Source organism: Leopardus geoffroyi, chromosome D3 (assembly GCF_018350155.1).
Source record: "Leopardus geoffroyi isolate Oge1 chromosome D3, O.geoffroyi_Oge1_pat1.0, whole genome shotgun sequence".
Lineage (NCBI taxonomy): Eukaryota > Metazoa > Chordata > Mammalia > Carnivora > Felidae > Leopardus > Leopardus geoffroyi.
This window is the reverse complement of record NC_059339.1, coordinates 15,772,696-15,797,305: the sequence shown is the minus strand read 5'-3', so window position 1 is coordinate 15,797,305 and position 24,610 is coordinate 15,772,696. Positions and strand designations below refer to the sequence as shown.

The window sequence follows — 24,610 nt, the reverse complement described above, 5'->3', positions numbered from 1 at the left end:
GGGATAATTCTCATTTGACTGACTAGGATCACAGGACCATCTTAATCATTGTGGTTTTGGCGATGGAATGCTCTGATTGGCCGAAACTAGATCATGTGCTCACCCTTGGGGCCAGAGATGGCCTCGCATTCGCGTTTACTTGGTTTGAGGTGGGCAAAGAGTGGTTTCCAGAAAATTGGGTTCACATTGGGAGAATCAGAGGAGGGCACCAAATACGCTCTACATGCCTGTTCACACAAGTAGTTTATGTGAGCAGTTTGTTGGAGACTGAGTGGGGAGCTGAATACCTCATCTGCCTGGCCCAGTGTCAAAGGGACCCCATGAGTGGCACATCCAGATGATCCCTAAATAGAACTAAGAACAAAACAGAAGCATCTTTGGGAGTCTGCAGAAATCTTGGGGAGGACACCAAATTTCCTACCATTTGTACAAAGGTATCTATAAAGGAGAGAAGATCCTTGAGAATATCTGGGCTGCATAAATCTGGAAACCGAGGCCTAGAAAGGCTCAGAGACCTGCCCAAAGTCATATAGCTAATTTTTACTAGAGCCCAGATTGAGCACAGTCTCCTGTGCTCAGCAATGTGTCCTGCTCATGCAACACTCCCTGTTTTCCACTGCCTCCATCAAACCCAGAAATTTCCCAAGGCTCTTTCTGCCACACTGCTTGCCCTTGTGAGCCACCACCCCCCCCCCCCCCCACTCTTTAGGGGCTGCCTGGGGACTCTGCATGGAGCCTGAAGGAGAAGCTTGTGTAGGGATGGAGGAGCCAGACTCCAACCTCTTTGGGAGACTGGCAGCTCAGGTGTCTGGAAGAGAGGCTCAAGATGCAGAGCCCACGAAGCAAAGCAAACCCAAGGGGCAAGGGCAGTGGAACAAGCCAGAATGACCAGGAGGGGGCAGACAGGTGCAGGAAGGGGATTGCTGTGTATTGAACACTTCCCGTTTACTAGATATTTTGTGTATATTATTTTATTTAATCCTCACCAAAAAATGTAGTTTCAGGGAACATAAAGTGAGGGGAAGCTAAGGGAATTGAAGTTGACATTGGCAGTCAGTGGTGGCCATGCTGCGAAAGGTCTTGAATTTGGTTGAGTGAAAGCACAAATGAAGTATTAGTTTGCTCCGGCTGCTGTAACAAAGAACCAGGAAGTAGGTGACAACAGAATGTATTATTCCCTCACAGTTCTGGAGGCTAGAAGTGAAAGATCAAGGTGTCAGCAGGGGCTGGTTCCTTCTCAGGGCGGTGAGAATCTGTTCCATGCCTCTCTCCTAGCATGTGGTGGTTCATGAGATGCATAACCCTGGCCTCTGCCTTTATCTTCTCATATCATTTTCCCCGTGTGCGTGTGTGTGTCTGGGTCCAAATTTCCCCCTTTTATAAGGACACAGTCATGCTGGATTAGGGACCCACTATTCTCAAGTATGACCTCTTCTAAGTGTAACTGATTACATCTGCTCTGACCCTATTTCCAAATGAGGTCACATTCTGAGATACTGAGGGTTAAGGCTTCAACATCTGAATTTTTTTTTAATTTTCCTAAATGTTTTTATTTATTTTTGAAGGAGAGAGAGAGAGAGAGAGAGAGAGAGAGAGAGAGAGAGACAGAGACAGCATGAACAGGGGAGGAGCAGAGAGAGAGGGAGACACAGAATCCGAAGCAGGCTCCAGGCTCCGAGCTGTCAGCACAGAGCCCCATGCGGGGCTCGAACCCACGAACCGTGAGATCATGACCTGAGCTGAAGCTGGACGCTCAGCCAACTGAGCCACCCAGGTGCCCCTTCAACATCTGAATTTTGGAGGAGGGCACAATTTCACCTGTGACTATAGATAAGTGGAATCTTGAGAAAAGTCAGGTTAAGTAAGATTAAACAGATTTTTTTTTTTTTGCTTTAAGGCCTCTGTGAAGGTTTTACAACTTAGCTGCAAAATTTCTCACACCCTTCCTGTTGAGAGGTGGGGACTTTGTCCCCTCCCCTGGAATCTGAGAGCTACAGAGTATGGTGGAAGTGACTTTGTGTGACATCCTAGGCTACATCATAAAAGAACATATACCACTTCAACCTTGTTTCCTGGACCATGGAACCACCCTGTTCTGAGAGGCACAGGTATACTCCCTGGCCAGTAGTCCCAGCTGAGCCCACCCTTCTGGGTGTCCTGCCAAAGTGCCAGACAGGTGAGTGCAAAGCTACCTGGGAACTGCGTCTCCCGGCTGTAGCTGTTACAGTTCCAGCTGTTAGAGGAGGCGGCAGAGGTGAAACCCCAGCCACGGTGGAGTAAAGATGGATGGTCCCCAGGCACCTGGGTGGCTCAGTCGGTTGGGTGTCCGACTTCGGCTCAGGTCATGATCTCACCGTTCATGAGTTTGAGGCCCACGTCGGGCTCTGTGCTGACAGCTCAGAGCCTGGAGCCTGCTTTCGATTCTGAGTGTCCTTCTCTCTCTGCCCCTCCCTGCTCAGACTCTGTCCCTCTCTGGTTCTCAAAATAAATGTAAAAAAACATTTTTTTAAATTAAAAGATGAGTGGTCCCTGCTGTGCCCTGTCTGAATCCTCAGCCACAGAATTAATGGGCATAAAAAAGTGAAACTACTAAGGTTGGGCTGTGTATTAGTCTGGGTCTTCTAGAGAAACAAAAACGATTATACACACACACACACACACACACACATGTATATACAGTATATATACAGGTGTGTATATATATATACTTTATATATACATAAAGTATTAGTATTATAAGGTATAAATTATATATAAGTATAAGGTATGTATATAAGGTATTAGTCTTATATACTACATTATATATAAGGTATTAGTCTGGGTGCTTTAGATAAACAGAACAATAACATATTAACAATATATATATTTTGAACATATATATTGGCAGGGTAAGCTGACAGACTGGGAACTGGAGACCCATGGAAGGGGTGATGCTGCAGCCTGGGTCCCAAGGCAGTCTGTGGGCAAAAGTCCCTTCCTCCAGGGAGATTGGTCTTTTTTCTCATAAAACCGTCAACTGATTGAGTGAGGCCCACCCGTATTATGGAAGATTAATTTGTTTTACTCAAAGTCTACTGATTTAAGTGTTAATGTCATCTAAAAAAAAAAAAACCACTTCATGGCAACATGCAGTTAAGTGTTTGACCAAATACCTGGGTACTGTGGCCTAGCCAAGTTGGCACATAAAAATAACCATCATTGGCTGGTTTGTTTTGCAGCAATAGGTAACCAAAACAGCCTGTAACAGCCTCCTGCCTGTGTTCTGTGATTTTTCAAGTGGGTGACAATATGCCACATTTTCCAATTTTATTTGGTTAAACTTCCCATCCTCCTTCCCTCTCCCCCTGTTTTTTGTTATGCGTGTGGGTTTTTTTGTAACAGAGACCTTTTGGTGTTCCCCAGAACACCTCTTAACAAGTTTGAGTGTAGGAGTTAAGAGCAGAATCAGGTTCAATTCTTGCCTGTATGAGTTCCTAGCTGTGTGACCTTGATCAATTATTTAACCTCTCTGAGCCTCCATATCTTCATCCATAAAGTGAAATAATCATACTGGCCTCAGTGTTGTCGTGAGGAGTAAATTAAATGAGCCACGGAAAGGGCTCAGACCAGCAACTGGACACACAGATTTTTTTATTCATTCATTCATTCATTCATTCATTCATTCATTTATTCATTCACCAGCAGGGCCCAGATTTTACCGGTCTGTGGTGCTGCTCTTCTTTTTAAGGCCTTAATTTTGATGCTCAGGCTTTCATCCCACTCCATTTCTAGAAGCTTCTCTCCCTTCCAGTTTCTCTTTCTTCCTTTCTATTTCCACCCCCTCTTTTCTTTTTATTTTCCTTTGTAAAATCAGGTTCCCCCATCATCCCCTGGGAGCACATGCATGTTTCACAAATTCATCTTGTTTGTCACTTCAGCCAGTGTGGCTCTCTGGACCACTGCTTCACATTTCCCATGAGGCACCGCTCTCTCCGCTTCAGCTCCCTTCCTTCTGCCTCCAGCTGCTGCTGCTCTGCCCTCTGCGTCTCCCCTCCAGCACAGGACAGACCTTGCTGCCCATGGTGGCAGCAAGAACAGGCTGCAACTTTTATGCTGACTTGACTGGATGTTCCAAGACTGAATGTTCCATGTACCTCCTAGAGGTAACACGCTCACAACCCACCGACCCAACTCCATGGGCATTTACAGAGCTCCCCCTACCCTGTGAGCATTGCCTGCATGGGAGTTCACCCCGCCTGCCTCCCAGCCTAAGGTTCGCCTTCCTTTTGTTTTGTCTTTTCTTTTTTCTTTAAATTCAAGTTAGTTAACATACAATGCAGTCTTGAGTTCAGGAGTAGAACTCAGTGATCTATCTCTTACATATGACACCCAGTGCTCATCCCAAAAAATGCCCTCCTTAATGCCCATCACCCATTTAAACCATCACCCTACCCACCTCCCCTACAGCAACCCTCAGTTTGTTCTGTGTATTTAAGAATCTCTTATGGTCTGCCTCCCTCTCTGTTTTTATCTTATTTTTTCTTCCTTCCCCTATGTTCATCTGTTGTGTTTCTCAAATTCCACATATGAGTGAAATCATATGATACCTGTCTTTCTCTGACTGACTTATTTTGCTTTGCATAATACCCTCCAGTTCTATCCATGTTGTTGCAAATGGCAAGATTTCATTCTTTTTCATTGCTGAGTAGTATTCCATTGTGTGTGTGTGTGTGTGTGTGTGTGTGTGTGTGTGTGTGTGTGTATACCACACCTTCTGCACAGCAAAGGAAAACAATCAACAAAACTAAAAGGCAACCGATGGAATGGGAGAAGATATTTGCAAATGACACATCAGATAAAGGGTTAGTATCCAAAATCTATAAAAAACTTACCAAACTCAACACCCAAAAAGCAAATAATCCAGTGAAAAAATGGGCAGAAGACATGAATAGACACTTCTCCAAAGAAGACATCCAGATGGCCAACAGATGCATGAAAAGATGCTCAACATCCATCATCATCAGAGAAATACAAATCAAAGCCACAATGAGAAACCACCTCACACCTGTCAGAGTGGCTAAAATGAACAACTCAGGAAACAACAGATGCTGGCGAGGATGTGGACAAAATGGAACCCTCTTGCACTGCTGGTGGGAATGCAAACTGGTGCAGCCACTCTGGAAGACAGAATGGAGGTTCCTCAAAAAATTAAAAATAGATCTACCCTACGACCCAGCAATAGCACTACTAGGAATTTATCCAAAGGATACAGGAGTGCTGATTCATAGGGGCACATACACCCCAATGTTTATAGCAGCGCTATCGACAATAGCTCAACTATGGAAATAGGCTGCCTTTCTGCATCCTCATTGCCTGACCTCATTCCAGGATGTCTGTCAGTCAGTGGGAATTTCCATTCCTTTAAGGGGGGCCCACCAGCAGATGGTGGGCCCTTTGCTCTCTGCTGGACACTTAATATTGTATTCTTTTTCCCCCTAGGCTGAGGTTAAGAGAAATGAGAGTGAGGTCAGGATGACATTCCCACATTCTAGCCCATGTGTGCCTACAGGACTGTGCTATTACACTCTTGAAAAGAATCTCAAGGTCAACTTTCCTCCTCCCGTTGGATGGTTGGAGATGAATTTGTCCAATGCAGTAGCCATAGCCTCCTGTGGCTATTGAGCACCTGAAATGTGGCGAGTCCAAACTGAGACGTGGTGTAAATATAAAACACATGTGAGTTTCAAAGACAGTACTAAAAAATAGGATGTCAAAATTTCTCAACAGTGCTTATATTGATTACATGTCAAAAGACAATATTTTTTGTATATTAAATGAAATAAAATATCTTACTAAAATTAATTTCACTAATTCCCTTAAAAAAAAAAACGTGGCTCTTAGAAAATCTAAGAATGCATATGTGACTAGTGTTATATTTGTATTGGGCAACCGTGTTGCAGAAGGTACTGAGTAGAATCTGGGGCATATTCAACAGCTTCCGGATGAATAAGCCTCTGAATAACAGAACTAGGTAAGGAAGGGAATTTGCTAAGACCGAAGGAAGTTCTAGAGATCTGGGGCCACTCTCCTAACCTGGCCGCCACCCCCCCACCCCCGAGCCCTCCCCTCACCCTCTCAAGTGCAAGTGCTTCCATACCTGGAATACTCTCCCATCCTCTCTGCCTTCTACCTCCGTGTGGCTCACTCCTTTTCTTTTCTTCTAGAGTTAGCCCCTCCCACTTTCATCCCCTCTGAGAGGTATTTCCTGACTCCCCAACTCCTGCTAAAGATGTCATCCTGCTAAAAATATCATCCTCAGAGGCGCCTGGGTGGCTCAGTCAGTTAAGCAACTGACTTCAGCTCGGGTCATGGTCTTGCGGTTCATGAGTTCAAGCCCCACGTTGGGCTCTGTGTTGACAGCTCGGAGACTGGAGCCTGCTTTGGATTCTGTGTCTCCCTCTCTCTCTGCCCCTTTCCCATTCATGCTCTGTCTCTCTCTCGCAAAAATAAATAAACATTAAAATTTTTTAAATGTCATCCCCAAAGTGCCCACTCAACCCTACTATTCTCTTCCTGACATTTCCTTCCAAAATTCTCTTGCTTATTTAATTGCGTATCATATGTGTTCCCAGCTAAAGTATAAGTTCCATGAATACAGAGGTCTTGTCTATCTTGTGTCTTCTCATGCCTCAGAGTCTGGCACAAAGTAGGCTTTCAAAAACAATTTTTTTTGATGAATGAATGAATGAGTGGAAAACATGAATTCTCATTGTTCAGTTTTGAAGCTTTGTGTGAATTTGCAATTTAATCTTCTCCTCCTTACTCCAAGACTTCAGCAAAGTGTACAGACATGTTTTGGGTGAGTGGATTCTTTTTATGTGTGGCAGGTATGGAAAAGGGCTGAGCTTCACACTGGAATCAATGTTGTATTGAGCAGTGAAAACCCCTATGACAATAGGTATCCAGAATGAAGAATGACCATGGTAGCCGAAGCCCCAGCAACGTGCAAGAGTCTGGGCGGGCAGGGGCGGGGGCAGATCTTAGGAGTCTCTTAGGGCTTGAAGTGAGACATGAGCCAACCACCTGGCTTGACATCTTCCTCAAAGGATGTTGTATTAGTTTCTAGGGCTGTCATAAATAACAAAAACAAAACTAACAGTAAAAAAAAAAAAAAAAAAAACCACCACAACTAAGTGACTTCAACAACAGAAACTTAATGTCTCACAGTTCTGGAGGCTAGAAATCCAAGATCAAGGTATCAATATAAGGTTGGTTTCTTCTGAGGACTATATGGGAAAATCCATTCCATGCTTCTGTCCTTGGTTTAGAGATGATTATCTTCATGTTCACATGACATTCTTTCTGTATGTGTGTCTGTGTCCAAACTTCTCTGTCTCATAAGGATATCTGTCATATTGGACTGGGCTCTTGGCCCAGTCTAATGACCTCACTTTAACTTGATTACCTCTGTAAAGACCCTGTCTCCAAATAAGGTCACATTCTGAGGTCCTGGGGGTTAGGACATCACCATATAAACTGGGGAGGAGGGGGAATAACACAGTTCAGCCCATAATAGATGCTAAAGGACAACTTCCAAGCTGCCCCAGGAAGATTGTCTTCTACAGTCTCTACCCCAGCATAATACTCTGTTGGTCATCCATTGTTTTCATCTGCCCAGCATCCATCTCCCATCTTCTGGGTACAGCACCTAGAGTTTTCTTTGGGGACTCACCCACCTGACATCCTTAGTCTGTATGGTTCAAATAGAATTGGTCTTATACTCCATATACAGCCTTGGGCATGTGACCCAGATCTGGCCAATCAGTGTATTTCTTCCTTCCCTCAGTGATTGGTTCAAGTGTGGGCACATGATCAAAACTGATCCAGTGGCACTCAATTCTAGGAGTTGATAGGTTGGAGACTTGAGAATACTGGGGACCTTCTTTCCCAAGGGAAAGAAGCCAACAGAGAAACACAGGTGAGAGGAGGTATAGAGTGAGCCTGAGCTCAGTGACATGCTTGAAGCCCCTGCATTGAACTGTACCTGAACATAGCTTTAATGGTCACCTTTTCAGTTACAGGAGCCGGTACGCTCCTTTTTTGGCTTAATGCCATTTCAATGTGAGTTTAAATAATTTGTGACCAAAGGCCAATGAAACGTCACCTCCTCTCTGCTCCTGTCTGTGTGCCTTGGTCATCCTAGATGGCCCACAACAGGACAATTTCACCAGGAAAAGAGAATTTCTTTCAAGCTTCCTGCATTGTCTCCAAAGAGCCTGGTTTAAAGCCCCAGTGGAGATACTTAAGATTGGCCAATGAGAGCAAGGAGCCAGGGTGGTGAATGTGTGCCAACAAACAACTCAAGCAGGCGAGACTCTTGGGGTTTTATAATTATGTGAAAAAAACCCCGAGATTTCTGTAAGGCAGGGGGTCAGCAAATTAAAATTCTCCCAGGAGCTAAGGGCTTCTGAATGCTTGTTTCTGATAATCTTGTTTATATCCTGGGGTAAATAAATCTGTCTTTTGTTCTGTGTTATTCAACTCTCAGCACTGTTTGTAATTAAAGGGGTGGAGGGTGGAGACATGAGTGAGTTCTTTAATTGGCTCTGTTCTGGGTGACAGGGAGTAAGAAACAAAGGCCCTCATGGGCAGGAGTTGTGGGGGGGTGGCCTGCTCTGCCCTGGGAAATGGTGATAAAACCCTGGGCAGCTGGTGATCAAGTGGCAAAGGGTGGAAATCCATCGTCATTAGCGTGATCGATGAGCCCTGGCTGAGCCTCTGCCAGTCTGTGCTGGGGTCCCCCTGAGACACAGAACCAGAGTGAATGTCTGGCTTCAGAAGTCACCCCCGTGCCAAGAGGTAGAATACCTCTCCTGGTGGACTTATTAATCACCCTCCGCTTTCCTTTAGCCGCGTCTCTGGGGGGTGAAAGGGATGACAAGGTAAAGCACACAGTCCTACTAGATAGTCAGCTAAGCCCCGCTTGTGACACGATAGAAAAAGGCTAATAAACACAAATGATAATAACAGATACAACAGACACAACGGCTAACGGGTGTCGTGCACCTTCTGTGTGCCAGACCTGATGGTGAGAGCAATACCTACATGATTGTTTTTCTTTTCTTTTTGGTTTCTTTTCTTTTGATGACTTCTTTCAGTGCTCTCAGGAATTCTGTGTTACTGGCATAATCATCTGCATTTTTGGGATGAAGAAATTGAGACCCAGAGAGAGGTGAAATAACTTGCCAGGGGTCCCCCAGAGGATGAAACTCGTATTCATAGCTAACATTATGCCTCTCTTACGCCTTCAGGGAGCTCTGCTCTGCGTTTCTCTAGCTTTTCTAACTCTTTGACCCAGTCTTATACTCTCTCCGAGTCTCAGAGTCTTATCGGTAAAATGGGGATAAGAACACTTTGATTTTTTATTTATTTGTTTATTAAAGTTTATTTATTTATTTTGAGAGGACACTTTGAGTAGGGGAGGGGCAGAGAGAGGGGAAGACAGACAGACAGAGAGAGAGAGAGAGAGAGAGAGAGAGAATCCTAAGCAGGCTCCACACTGCCAGCACAGAGCCCAAGGTGGGGCTCGAACTCACGAAACTGCGAGATTATGACCTGAGCCGAAACTGACAGTTGGACGCTTAACTGACTGAGCCTCCCAGGCTCCCCAAGAACACTTTTATACAGCAGGATGCTTGGATGCAAAGAATGGAAACAGACACTGGTTAACTTAAGCAACCATGGAATGTTCTGGAAGGATATAGGGGAGCTCGTGGAACTCTTGATTTCTTCTGGTTTTGTGGAGGGAACAGGTCAAGCTTCTGCCAGGAATCACCCAATGGAGGATTTTCCTCCAAGAAAGGGTGTTCAGATGTTGAATAGCCAAAATTACCCTCCCCTGACTTTCTAATAAGGCTGTGTGGTGATGGATGTCTTTAGTATCAGACATGACACACAGTAAATGCCCAGTGAATGGTAATTATTATTATTCTTATTAATAATAATATCCAGAAAGATGCAGCTCAGTCTGTCTCCATGTCTGCTGTATCAATTCTGGGCCGCTTTTCCTGTGGGATGATTTAGATGTCCTTTATGAACAGAGATATAAACGAAACTAACATATCCTCGAGACAGAAGGATGCTGGCATGTCTTCAGATTGGTCACTAAAGCGTGTCCTAAATTGGGAAGAAATCAAAACAGATTGCATCTAATTTCTCACTGTTCCAAGCAAGAAATTACCTTTTTAAAGGAAACGCCATGATTTCCAAGCTGTTTGCAAACAGTTTTTGTGAAGTGTCTTGTCTTGGGCTTGGCTTGTTTTTCTTAGTTAGATTATCCCCATGGGGATAGCTGGGTTTTTCAGAGACAAGAGGCACACTTTCAGAGACAAGAGGAATCCACTTTTCTCACTTCTTCCTCATGCTATTAGGTATGAGGGGGAGCCCCCACCCCCCACTCCCCACAGGTAGCTGATGAGTTATTACAGGGAAAGCATGGGCTTTGGAGCCAGAGACTTGGGTTCAAATCCTGGATCTGGCGTTTCCTGCTATATAGCCTTAGGCAAGTCGCTTTACCTCTGTGGACCTCCGTTTCCTCATCTTAAAAATGAGGTAATCATTGGGACGCCTGGGTGGCTCAGTCAGTTAAGTGTCCAACTTTGGCTCAGGTCATGATCTCATTCATGGTTTGAGTTTGAGCCCCACGCTGGGCTCTGTGCTGACAGCTCAGAGCCTGGAGCCTGCTTCGGATCTGTCTCTCCCCTTCTCTCTCTGCCCCCACCTCTGCTTGTGCTCTGTCTCTGTCTCTCTCAAAAATAAGTAAACATTAAAAAAAAAAAGAGGTAATCATTATTTACTTCCTAGAATTTGTAGTGGCCTACAGTAACTGTTATTTTTGTCCAAAGCCGCCGCTACCCCTGTGACACCTTTGCAGGAATTAGAAAAAGGCATCCTTTCTTCCAGCAGATGTACTGGGGGCCAGGGTGCATGGCTGGCTGAGCAGAGCACAGGCAGGATTTTATTTCCCACTTAACCCCTCAGCTGGCACCCTTGTGCAGCATGAAACCTGCCCAACTGTTCACAGTGCCTTATTTTTATCCGCTTATTAAGCTTTTTAAACTTTTCTCCTATGAACAGACACAGACCTCTGGTCAAAAGGATGAGAACATAACCCAATTCTGGCCAAATCATCTGACCACAAACAGTGATTGCTGCAAGAGAGAGGCATGCGACCTAAACAGTCCAACCAGAGTTTTCCCTGGGAACCGATATACACATGCTGGGAGAAAGTAGCATTTTATACCTATTGGGAACGTGGCAGCCATGTTCCTCTTCATATGGAACAGGCCTGTCTATAGTAGGAGGAAATGGGACCAATAGGCAAAGACAGATAGAAGTAAAAATGAGACATGAGAGAGGAAGTTTCTGGAGCCTGTTGCTGAGCCCAGTTCTCCTCTTAGTTACATGAGCCCAAATAAGTCTATTTTTGCTTAAGCTAGTGTGGGTTGGTTGTCTGACCCTTGCAAGCAAGACCGTCCTGATAATTGAGGAGTTGTTCTAAGATGTACTGTGTACGGGAAAAACCCTAGCTCATGGGGCACTTCATAAATAATAGTTGTTCTTATGGTCACACCACACCACATGAAATTCCCACCAGTTTGCTTCTTTGGAGTGAACAGGAAAAAAATGCTTTATTCGATTTGGCGTGTCAGATATTGTCACCAGTCCTTGAGCACATGCCCGTGACAGACATCAGTAACTCATTAGTGGAAACCACGAACTGATAAGGCTGTGGTGTTTTTCAGTTGTTGATTATTTTGTTTGGTTGTTTTGCTTTGCCTGGGAATGGTCTCAGAGTCCTGCTAACAGGTGCTCCAGGCGGCGGCTGCTAATCATTTGGAAATGAAGTAGGAGATGAAACCAAACATTTGGATTTTAGGCAATTTGTGACAAAATCCATGGCAATTCCTTTTTTAAGCCTCCAACTCATGGAAGCACGCCAAAGGAGGTGAGAAAATGTTGCTTTAAATTAATGCCAGAAAATAAGGGGCTCAGAATAACGGCACCCCGAAGCCTCAATGGCTAATGAAGTTTGGCAGAAGGTTTTTGTGAGCATGTGTAGGGCACCTGGGTCAACAGGCAAGCGAATTCCCAAAGATGTAAGATGAGATTAGCTCAGCTCCACCATTGTGTCCGGGGCAAATCTCACTTCCTCGTGGGATTCTGGGGAGGCAGAGGGCGTCTTGGTGAATTTTCCAGCCAGAGGAAGGCTTTGTGGTGGAATAGAAAAAGAACAAAATAAAAGTCACCAAAACAGAACACTCCAGATTTTTCTGCCCAGCTTAGAGAAGTCCAAGATCTACCACTGACCACTGAGTATATTTGGCCACTGAGGGATCAAATTTGATACTAGAGAGTGTAGATGGATATTTTATTTCAGACACACCTTACATATTATTTTTTTTTAATTTTTAATGCTTATTTATTTTTGAGAGAGAGAGAGAGAGAGAGAGACAGAGTGCAAGCGGAGAAGGGTCAGAGAGAGAGGGAGACGCAGAATCCCAAGGAGGCTCCAGGTCTGAGCTGTCAGCACAAAGCCCGACATGAGGCTTGAACTCACCAACCTTGAGATCGTGCCTGAGCTGAAGTCGGATGCTTAACGGACTGAGCCACCCAGGGGCCCCCACCTTACATTTTCTAATGTGTTTCATTGTAGTGAGATGCAGAATTTTGATTGGGTGCTTAGCAAGGGTTTATTTTTCACCATATTGGTTCCTGGAGAAGCACCTGTTTATGTAGCATAAAAGCACAGACAAAAAGCTCTTAATAACTGCTTTCAATTACTGATCACTTACTGTATGCTGAGGTTTTTATGCACAGGTTATTTTTTTTTAAGTTTTTAAAAAAACTTATTTATTTTGAGAGAGAGAGAGAGAGAGAGAGAGAAAGAGAATGAGTGGGGGAGGAGCAGAGAGAAAGGGAGAGAGAGAGAAAGAGAGAATGAATCCCAAGCAGGCTCCATGCTGTCAGCACAGAGTCAGATGTGGGGCTCGAACTCACAAACCTTGAGATCACGACCTAAGCCAAAATCAAGAGTCGGATACTTAAATGACTGAGTCACCCAGGCGCCCTTATTTTTAATCCTTACAACAAACTTGACAAAGCAGCATCTTAACCCCAATTTTACAGATGGAGAACTTCTGAGATTTAGAGTGGTTACTCTTCGCCAGCATTTGAAGGCAAGTCTTTCTCATGTGATGTTCTTCTTATTTCTGCCGTCATGTGCCACGTGGCTTATATCGTTCTTTCAAAACAAATTACAAAAGTAAGGCAAAAAGTAGGGATGTACATAAAGTAAAAGAAAAACAAAAAACAACCCCCCCCCCAAGACCTCCCCTCATTAACTAGGTCTTCTCATCCCTATTTCCCAGAGGTAACCTATAGCACTAGTTGAGTGTGTATGTCTTTCAAGATCTCAGATAATGCCACAAATAATACATGTGCATCATAGGAAAGTCAGAAAATGCAGATAAGCAGAAAGAAAGATAAGGTGCCGAAACTCCGAGATAACCGGGGAGAACCTGCTGATGTATTTCCCTCCTGCGCTGTGTGTGTGCTTGCGCGCATGCGCGTTTTCAGAAGCGCCCCTACCTGTCACGTGACCAGTCCTGTGGGAAACACAGATGAGACTCCTGCCGAGGGCCCACAGTCTAGTGGCAGCAGAAGAGTTGCGGCCTTTTCTTCGCCATTTCAGGGACTAATGCCTTCGTTTTTCCTGTGGGGCCTGAGGATGGGACGGGAGGCCCCTAAGAGGGGTGGAGTGTGGACAGTGTGCTCACTTCCTGCGGGTGAGGTCACATGTGAAGTCCTCACAGCCATTCTATGATGCTGTTCCCATTCTACGTATGAGGGGACTGAGGCTCCAGGAGGTCGCACAGCTCTAAGTGGCAGGGCTCCAGTGCTGTTTTCCCTGCCACTGAGCCCTCACCTGCTACAGCCTTCCTGGGGTGGTCAGCCCCTATCCACAGAGAAGAGGGGTGAGTCCGTGACTGCAGGGCTGTGGGAGGGATGCGGGCCTGTGGAGGTTCGGAAGCAGCCTTTAGAACTGGGGAGAGCTGGATTTGAATCTCAGCTCTGCCTCTTCCGATCTATGTGTCCTTGGGCAGGTGAGTTCACCTCTCTGGGCCTCAGCACATCTGTTAAATGGGGACCGTTACCCTGCTTGCCTCTTAGGGTCACTGTGACGGTTAAATGGGCTGGTGTCAGTGCTCAGCACAAAGCAAATTGCTCAATAATCAGTGTTGCTGATTGTTGTTACTAGGGGTGCTTCTGGGAAGCCTTTGATTCAAGGACAGTTACCTCTCTCTGATAGGATGAGGTGACACCCCCTCCCCGCCAGGGGCTGTGGCTCTACTTTTGTGTCCGATTGCCTTTGGGCACAGGCTGCTGGCACCACTGTTCCAGGCACTTTGCAAGAAACAAAACCTGGTTCTGGCTTTGGGCTTCTGCTCCCCCGGACCCCTTCATCTGAAATCCTCTCTTTTCTCTGCTTTCCTGATATCAACCTGCCTAGCGCCTGACACGGGGGTTTGACACTCAGTAAATGATTGTTGAAGATTGAATAAATGATGGAAACATGAAAGGCCTGGCAGATAGAAAGAGGCAGCTGGGGGATGTTGAGAAACTCACTTCTCAGGGCTGGGGGACCATCTGTGTGTAATGAGGATAATAATGCCCACCTCGCTGGGTTCTCGGGAGGGGTGAGTGGATGCCATATACAAGGTGCAGGCACAGCATTCAGACAGTGGTAGCTGCAATTGTTACTTTCTCTGACCCTCCTTTTTCCTTCTCTGGGCACTTTCCATGCCAGAGATGCACTTTGCCACGTGGGGTTGAGTCGGACAAGGTTGAGTTGAGTCGGACAAGGGGTAGGCACCCTTTCCTGTTCTGATCACTCCCTGATGCTTCGGAGAGAATTAGAACACTTCTACTTGGCAGCCAGCTGCTTCACCTTCACGGCCCTGTCCTGCTTCCTTTTAGCCTTGTCCCTAACCATTCCCGCCCACACACCCTGTGGCCTGTCCCCTCCACTCCTCTAAAGCATTCTGCTTCCCTTCCATGTTCTTTCTGTAGCTTAGAGTTCTGTTGGTTCAACAATGTGAAAATTAATGAAAGGAAACCTCCTTAAAATGGAGTCAGACGGCCAGCAGGGGGAGCTCTCACACCCTACTACTTAGAATCAATTGCAGACCCAACAGAGAGTCAGTTACAAGTGATAGTACTTGACTATTCTAAAGGAGGAAGAAAAGTTCTCTCCTCCCTCAGCAACAGCCCAGCCAATGAGAGACAGTCACAGCTCAGCCAATGAGAAGCCAGTACACTTCAAACCCCCAGTTTACTCCAATGGACTTTTTGTTTACAACAGCCCTTCCAACTACCTCCCCCACCCCTCGCCTTCCCCTCTATAAAAGAGGTTCCTCTGCTTCCTTCTGGGCCCTTGTTTGTGGTTTTGCCATAGCCTGCTTGTCTGGGATTGTGATTCTCTGCTTTTTTTTTTTTTTTTCCAAATAAACCCATTTTTGCCGCTAAAATAACTGACAGTTTAATTTTTAAGGTTAATGAGAGCAAAAACTGAACAGTTGGGGTATTTGGCCAGAATTCACAAAAAGTGTCCAAGTTGATCGGTTTTGCTTAACAGAGCAAATTTGATCCAATGGAGTCTGGACAGAATGTTGGCCAACAACCACAATGGACTGGAACCACAGATTTCCTCCGTGACACAGCAGGGGTCTGTGGAAGCAACAGTGTGACTAACCTGAGTTCTCTGGCCATTCATCCATTCTCAGAACAACCCTATGAGAGAGGACGTTCTCACTGGCTCCATTTCACAGATGGAAGAGCGGAGGCTCAAATAAACTACGATGTAGAAAACCGACCTGGAGAAATTTGGCTTGAAACAAAAGATGCGTCTATTCTCTTTGACATGTGGGAAGCACGTGAAAATGTTGGGTTTGCCCCATTGGGAACCGGGATGCTAAATTTGATTTTAGCTGTAAAGCTGAAGTGTCATGCAAGATTACTTTCCCTCAGGACCAACTGGAGGCAGAATCAGAGCATGAGGAGACTGCAGAAGGGATCTTCTTATCTGATAATGAAAAAGTATTTTCGGCTCTGACAATGTCTGTGGACTGTGTCACTAAGGATTTTTACCAAAAATGGGAAACGTCTTTTGAGTAGATGAAAGATCTGGCCATTTTTGCGCTGAATTCTATAAGAGAACCAGAAATGTCTGAACACAACGGTGAGGAAATGAGACAATGTCAATAGAAAATAATGATGATGGCAGCTACCATTCTAGTCACTGGAACCAGCACATTAAATATGGTTCTGTTTCCCTCCAACTGGGAGGTAGGTATTTTTATCTTCATATTTCAGATGAGGGAGCTGACCTTCAGAGAGGTGAAGTGATCTACCCGAGGTCACACAGCTAGTAAGTAGCAGAGCTAGGATTCAAACCAGGATTTGTGTGAATTTAAAGCCCAATCTCTTTCTGTATCCAGCCCTAGGCTAGATTCCTGGGATTCAAATGCCAAATCAGATTCCAAAGTGAAATAAACATTGCTAAGAGAGTCAGTCAAAATAGAGATAATGTGGCCTCTGTTAACTAAATAGCCAATTGTGTAGTTGATAGTTTAACTCTCTCAGCACCAGTCATAATTCTTTCAAAACAAATTAAGCAAACTTGTGGTTTTTGCCTTGATGAGCCTTCACTCCCCTCTGGGAAGGTCTGTCCATTCTGACTCCTGGCTTGCAATCCTGAAGACCCCAAATAAATGCTTTTGGTTGCTTCACAGACTCCTCCTGGTTGACACAAAAAGGACTTGAGACCCCGTCCCTGCCCTCAAGGAGCTCCTGTCCTGCAGAACAAAGAGCTATAGCTCAATGAAGAAGTTTCCCGTGGATCCGTGATGCATGCGTAGAGAAAGCACATCTCCATCGCTTTCCAGTACGAAAGAAGGCTGGAAATGCACAGGTTGTGTGTAGAAATCCCTTTGTCTCAGTTCTGATTTTATTTTGTCAGCACCTGCCTGGGATCTGAGCTCCAGGGGAGCAGTTTGCCATGTGCTCTGATGCTGCTGTAGGCGGCAGCCAGTCCTGGCTCCCACCCCCACTGCCCTCCTCAGTCCATCCTGAGGTTTAGCTTCAGGAAGAATAATGAGCAAGCCTCCTTCTACAGTTGCTGTCCAGTGGGAACGAGCAAGATGCCCTCCCAGGAGCTAGCATCATGAACACAGCAGACGTAGCCTACCTGGGCCTGATGCCCCACAGCAGTGGTGGGGTGCAGGGACCCCTCATGTTCTGCTTGGTGACACAGACCCTGGTCTCTCATTCATTTCCTCCCACTGGGCCAGGAGCTGGTACAGCCCAGGGCTGATCAGCAAATTTTAACACCCTGGGAGTTAGCTCTGACAGCCTGAATTCTGGTTTAACTTTTACCCAGGCACCCAGCTCATAATGATAAGACCTGCTATTTATTAATACATTTCAGATGCTCTCGATATACAACACCTGATGGATACTTTCTCTAAATAACCTGTACAGTGCGGGGCGCCTGGGTGGCTCAGTCAGTTAAGCGTCTGACTTCGGCTCAGGTCATGATCTTGCGGTTCGTGGGTTGGAGGCCCGTGTTGGGCTCTGTGCTGACAGCTCGGAGCCTGGAGCCTGCTTCGGATTCTGTGTCTCCCTCTCTCTCTGCCCCTCCCCCACTCACACTCTGTCTCTGTCTCTCTCTCAAAAATAAATAATAAAACATTTTTAAAAATTAAAAAAAAGAAAAGAAATGCTCTAACTGTCCAGTAATGACATTCCCTCTGGCTTTGGTTATTCGCGGTCCATCTCTATGGCCTGGGTGCTCACCATTCCTCCGGAGGGCCTTGTTAGACAAAGCATCTTTCAAATATCCCCAGGTCAGTGCTTTCTCTCTCTCTCCTTCCCCAAGGAAAATGCTTTGGTGGGAGAATTGCTGCCTCTTCAGCCTGCCTGTGTCCCTTAGATCCTTCAGGCACAAGTCAGACTCCAGCCTGTAGGGCTTCCAGTCTTCAGAGGACACAAATCATGCTCTCGTGTGTCCCTCCTAAGCTCCTCCCTCTGGGCTTCCAGTGAGGGAAACACAGCCCTTCTTGCCCTGTGGGGCTGGGGAGAGATCAGTGTCATTCCATCCATGCTGTCTAATGAAAGCCCCCTTCCAATTCCCTACTCTCCTGGAACTTGGTGAGAGGCTAAGGGTCACGAAATAGTTTGCCTCCCCTGTTGGAGGTCTAGCACCTCTCTTTGGAACATGGGAACACTGGCACCTGCTGTTCCATTCTTGGCTGGCTTAGGGGACCCGGTCCAAATTGGGACAATGCATCAACCACCGGCAGAAGTTGTCAGAACCCCATCAGGACTTACCACATCAGAGCGGAAAGCCCAGCTTCCCTCTGCCTGTATCAGCATCCGTGTGCCTGGGGACTTTCTCTGAAGATGAGGAAGGCAAGTCTGCCCACTGCCAAGGCAGACCTGAAGCTCTAGGCAACGAACAGCCCTCAGCAAATGACTGATGGGAGTCGGTTTTAAAAATTTCCAGATCCCTCACTAAGCTAATTCTGAGACCTGTGTTCTGCATGGATCCCGGAGTTCCCCCTGGGATGAGTTCTGGTGCTCACAGTGCTCTCTGGCTTGATCACCACGAATACTTCCTTGGCTTCTTTCTCTCCCCGCTTCCTCCTCCCGCTTCCCCTCCATCATCTCCCGAAGAAACTGCTTGCACTCCAGTCCTTATAATCCTTATCTCAAAGTCCCTTTCTGGTGGAACCCAAGCCAAGATAAAGTCCTGTTATGCATACGATACCTCCAGTACCACTTAGCACAACCCTGAGCCTCTCCAAGCCTTGCAAGATAGATGTCTTCTTTTCTCTATCGAGGAGGCAGAAGACCCTAGGAGTGAGGTGGTTTAACCGTCAAACATGGCAGGACTGGTATTCAGTCTCAAATCCATATTTCTCCAAAAATCTGCTCTTTCTGCCATACTACTCTGCTCCCTAGCAGCTGACAGCCATTCCCTCTACCCAGTAAACCACAGTCCTTTAAGTGGCCACCCCTAGCCTCAAAGTACGTTCAGTCTAGCACACTCTTAATGTTCACAACCTTGGTTCTGAACCATTTGCCCGAATGCCACTCTTCAGTCCCCACTCATCCTGCTCCTAATCTTCCCAACTTTTCACCTTAACTTGCTGTGTTGGGTACTGTCTTCATGGCCCTTGTCTGTGGTCCACCATCAAGTCCCATTGCATAGACTCATATTGAGCAATACTCTTCCCAGTTGGACTGAGCCCCAAGACTCCCGGCCATGGCACTGTCCATTACAGATGCTGTTCTGGTTGGTTCATATCATGGCTGTCCCGGTAAGTTGTCTTTCCTCTGTGTCCTAACAGTCCATAGCCCTATCTGAAGCAAAATGAATTGTCATCCATTGCTCAGAATTAGAAAGCACATCCAGAAAGTCGTGCGTGCACGCTAGCTGAGCAAACCTGAGTGCTTATCAAGAGAAGTTGGGTACCGCTGCTGGGAATCGCCTAAGTGGGAAGATTTTAATTGTTCCCAGGCTCATTGCATCCACCTAATTTCCTCTAACGAGCACACACAAAGCAACGAGGAGAGGTGCGGGATTGGATGGCAATTCAATGCCTCATAATGCCAGATGAATTGCATCGCCTGCTCCACGGTATTGCATTTGCCGATGTCTGGGAGACAGTCTCCATGGATGCTAATTCAATTATGCTGAAACATAGAAGGAAATTGTCAGCTAAATTGCTACCACGCTGCCAAGCTGCACCTAGCCCACGTCTCCAGTGCTGTTTCCTGCTGATTCAGCAGCAGACGGCCCTTCAAGTCTGAGAATGACCAGGGGCTGTGTCCTACCAGCTATGGCTACTTGGTTCTTCAGGCAAACATCCCATCTTAGACCTCCAAACAGAGGGAAAAAAAATTTGGTGTTTTTGTTCATCTTTCCCTTGCTTCCTGTCTCTCTCGAAACACCTCTTGTTATTTATTCATCCATCCTCTTAGCAACGACAAAAATGTGTGACGATCTTGATCGAGCACCAGCTATGTGATCGGCACTACCCCAAGTGCTGAGAGCATAGCAGGTAACAAAATGGCCAAAACTTCGTGTCTTCAGGAGTTTATAATCGCGTCTCACCTTCTAAAGAGGTAGGCTGATTTTCACTCTCGAGGCCTTCTTTGCTCTCTGGGATCTAGGTAACGGGTGAATGCAAGAACTCAAAAGAGACAGAAGGGTCAAGTTAGTTATAGGAGAAAAGGCTACATCAAAAGAGAAAGATGGTGAACACCAACCCCTGGCTTGGTTAGGTTCGGAGAGTTTAAAAAGTTGACCAAATAGAGGAGAGGACTTTGGTGGGAACAGCAGTGGGGAGAAGAAAGTAAATTTCAAGTTTTGCTTTGTTTTCTGGAGAGAATGCCTCTGGGCTCCGTGGTATTTTTTAATACGAGTTTCAGTAATTCAGTAAGTGCAGTTTTCAAGTTGTGGGTTTTTTTTTTTAATAAAAAGAAACAATCCGCCAACAAATACTTATTGTCTACTATGTTCCAGGTATGACAGACGCAGGCTTTGCTTTATCAGGCTTACAATTTGGAGGGGAAGACAGACAGACAAACATGGGATAGGTACACCAGAGGGGGGTGACGCTCTATTTGGAAAGACAGAGAAGGTTTCCTTGAGCACATGAGATTTGTGTCCAGCCCTGAAGGATTAGGAGTTTGTCAGGCAGAGAAGAGGGTGCGGTGTATGGATGGTTCCAGAGCCAGGTGACCTGCTTCTGCGGAGACTTTCCAGAATGGAAGAATGCCATTCACTTGACCATAGCTGCCCCATCAAAAGAAATAATGCTTCTCCATCAGATTCTTCCCAACACCTAGTTGGGAAAGCAAAGAAAATCACATTTTCTCAGGCGAATGTCTACAGTGGGGACATGAATCTGTCTCACTCCCCCATGAGCCGCAGCTCCCTTCACGAGCTGCCCCCATTGTCAAGGAGCTAAAGCTGATGAGGCTGGGCCAGTGGAATGACTTTGCTCCTCAGACTGGCTGTCTGGCTGTCAGAATGGGGTTTTCTTTGCATGGGGTTCTATGCTATGGTGGCTTCAGGGCTGAAGCAGGACAGCCAGGCTTTACATGGGCTACATTTATATATAGGCACCTGCAATGTACCCAATTCTGTGCTGACTATTAGGAAACAAAGGCTAAGAGCCCATATGGTTCGGTTCTTGCCGACATCAGGTAAAAAGGGCTTCACGAGGGAGAGTATGGTCCCGTAAAAAGGCATTCGCGATATCTTCCTGTCCTAGAAGCTATGACAGTATTATAGCCAGCTCCCAGAGTCCCCTGGGGAGGTCAGACCGACTTCAGTTGGGGCATCGGCTGCATCAAGTAATCGCGGTGTGACCTGAGGCAAGTTCCTTCTCCTGCATCTACATTTTCTCCTGTGTAAAAATGAGGATTCTGACACCCACCTCGATGGACTACACTGAGGATTTCAGCTAACCTATGTGTCACCATCCTGATGAACAAGTGGGATGTGATAGAGTTGCAAAAAAAGAAGCCTTCCTTTTTTCCACACTGATGCCTGGCAGTCATTCTCACCCTCAGGATAGTTCCATCTCGGTAATTAAAATGCCCATTCTTAAGTAATGGTTTAAAATCTGGGTCGAAGCTTTCCCCCAAACCAACCAACTGTAAAAGAGACCCTTCTGAAGTTGGAAAAAATTGGAACACTGACTGAATTAGTAGGTGAAATTGGGGGGTTCTTGTTAATGGTGTCATGGTAAATTGGGTACGTGGAAATTCGTGTTGAATTCCTAAAGATGAAATAGTGTGATGTCTGAGATTTGCTTTTCAACAACTGGGGGCTTTGGGGGAACGGATTGGGGCAGAAGTGAAACAAGAATGGCCGCTTTTATGTTATTATTTTATGTTATTATTTCTTTTACTTTCGGAAATGGTCGAAAACTTCCATGATAAAATGTTTTTAAAATGTTAAAGCATCTCCACTCAGCAACCACATATGGTTGGTAGGTTGCATAGCACGTAGGACATGGGTATTGTTCATATTGTAGACACTAGAGATCTGTGTGTTTATTATAACAGACTTTTGGCCAATGGCGTGGTGTGTAGCTGTAATGAATTCAGTGTATGTGGAAGCAGACTTCTATGATGACCCTTAATTATGTCCCTCCTGATATTTATACCCTATGTGATCTCCTACCCTTGGGGTTGGACCTAGTGACTTGCTTCTAACTAATACAATACATTCAAAGTCATGGGATGTCACTTCTGAGATGAGATTATAAAAGACTGACTTCCATTTGGCTGACACTCTCCTCTTTGCTTTTTTATTTTTCTTGCTTATTCTGATGATACAAGCTTCCATGTTGAGTTATCCCATGGAGAGGCCCAAGGAATGAAGAGTGTGGCCTCTGGCCAACAGCCTCCAACAACCATGTGAGTGAGCTTGAAAGTGGATCCTTCTATAGTCTAGTCTTCAGATGAGATCACAGCCCAACTGATACCTTGACTGCAATCTGGTAAGAGATCCTAAGCCAGAGGACCCAGCTCATGTGCCTAGACTCCTGACCCATAGAGACCAGGCAATCATAAATGTTGTTTTAAACCACAAAGTTTTGGGAAAATTTGTTATACACTAACAGGTAACTGTTAGAGTATATTAGAGCAAATTTCAGACAGATGGAGGTAAAGCTTCTTTCAGGTGGCATCTTTTTGCTAGTTCAAAGGCATAGTATTTGTGGGGGTTGGTAGTGGCTCTGTGTCTCCTCTTACTCAGCTCAGGCATTGGGGAAGGAGGTTGGCTTCCCTATGTCTCTTCTTCCTTCCTGCTTGCTGTCCAATGGCCTGAGGGAGCAGAGGGGCAATTGACGAGGGCAGGAAAGAACTTCTGTGGCTAGTACTGTCACGATTTGGTGTTGGCACAAACTGCTTGGCAGGTATTTAAAGTTCTCTGTGTTCAGCAGGTGTTCAAAAGTCTCTTCTTTGAGGTGCATTGTGGATTCTTTGGGTCCCCCTCTACTGCCTTCCACGTGGCACAGTACCCTGACATGGTGGGGATTCTTCAGTTTCCCCCTGTCCTTCCCAGCTCCCATGCCAAGTGGTAGACATCAGTGCCTCCCTCTGCTTCTTTTGGGCAGAGGGAGCTCCTTTTAACATGCCTTCATCTCAGCAGATACCTTTATCTACTCGACTCATGGGAAACACATACATCTTTGGCACCTGCTTCCACTGCTACCCCTTCCCCTCATCCTGTAATCCTGCTAGGCTCTAGCCACAGTCTGCTAATCTGTACATTCTTCAGGTCTGAGTCAGGCTGGTCCCTCCAGACTCCAGAAACACATAGCAGACTCAAGCTACCTACTGAAAGTTCCCCTCACAAGACAAGGGTAACTGCCTCTCCCCTTGTCAAGTGGGGCAGAGAATCACCTCACACTGGACTTCTCCCTCCAAAAATCCTCTCCCCAGTTTTCAACTCAACCTTTTCGTATCCTGGAGGTGGGTGTTGGACCAAGGGTTACAAAACGAGTTTCACCTGGGGAATCTTTGCAAGGCCAGCATCTTGCTCTGAAATGTCAGGTGTTTGAACATCTCATCTTACTCTTGGGCTTTGGCTGAATTCAAGACCCAAAGCGTCCCAGTTTAACATCCTCTCCTACACATAAAACAGGCCTCGAGTTGCTATTCAGTAATGGTGCTTGTTATTTATATTTTGTTGTGGGACTGCTCTGATGGACCCAATCAGTGTTCTTCCTGTAGCTACTCTTTGCCACGTGACTTTGTCTTCCCTTCTATCAGCTAAGCTTGTTTTTGCTTTGACCAATAGAACACAGCAGAAGTGACGCCATGCCTTTCCCATGCCTGGGCTCAAGAGACCCTGCACAATAATGTTGGCCTTTCTCTTAGGACCCTCCTGCTGCTCTATGCACAAACCCATGGGTAGGATGAGAAGTCGTGTGGAGAAATACTGAGTCAGCCCAGTTGCCCCAGGCAAGCGAGGCAGCCCAACCAAGAACAGCAAAATGCCACCTACCTGACCACGGGGACATGTATGAACTCAGCCATACTCAGCTCAGATGACTGGAAGTGCCCAGCTGACCCACTGACATGTGATTAAAAATTGTCATGATATGCCACTGAGGTTTCGTGGCCGTTTGTTATGTGGCATTATGGTGGTGGCATTATAGCTGATACAATTGTACTGGGTTAGCTAATGAGGGTGTCGTGTTGGAGAAGGATCCCCTCAAGTACTAGGTGACAAAGCTGACTGCCAGCTGGCCTTGTCATCCTCTCTCCCACAGGAAGAGTGTTTTCTTTCCCTAGACATACGCAGCTCCGGCCCGGATAGATTCCTCCTGGGCTTGTCAAAACTTTCCAGAACACGGTACTGCAAACAGGCCTTCCTTTGGCAGCTTGTTAGGATAATTGAAATGTGGGTGGAAGCTCATTAAGCTTCCCCTTCGTCAACATTCTTCCTTCCAGGCCCTGGGAAGCTGCGAGTTCTGTCACATCC

At 46.0% G+C, this 24,610-nt stretch overlaps 1 long non-coding RNA gene across 1 annotated transcript; it reads left to right on the top strand.

Annotated features, from left to right (window-relative positions):
* The first annotated feature begins 2,087 nt into the window (after positions 1-2,087).
* On the top strand, positions 2,088-24,233 carry LOC123587420. The gene is made up of 3 exons (XR_006707294.1): positions 2,088-2,176; positions 22,459-22,619; positions 23,924-24,233. It is a non-coding gene; the product is annotated as an uncharacterized LOC123587420 (long non-coding RNA).
* The last annotated feature ends 377 nt before the right edge of the window (positions 24,234-24,610 follow it).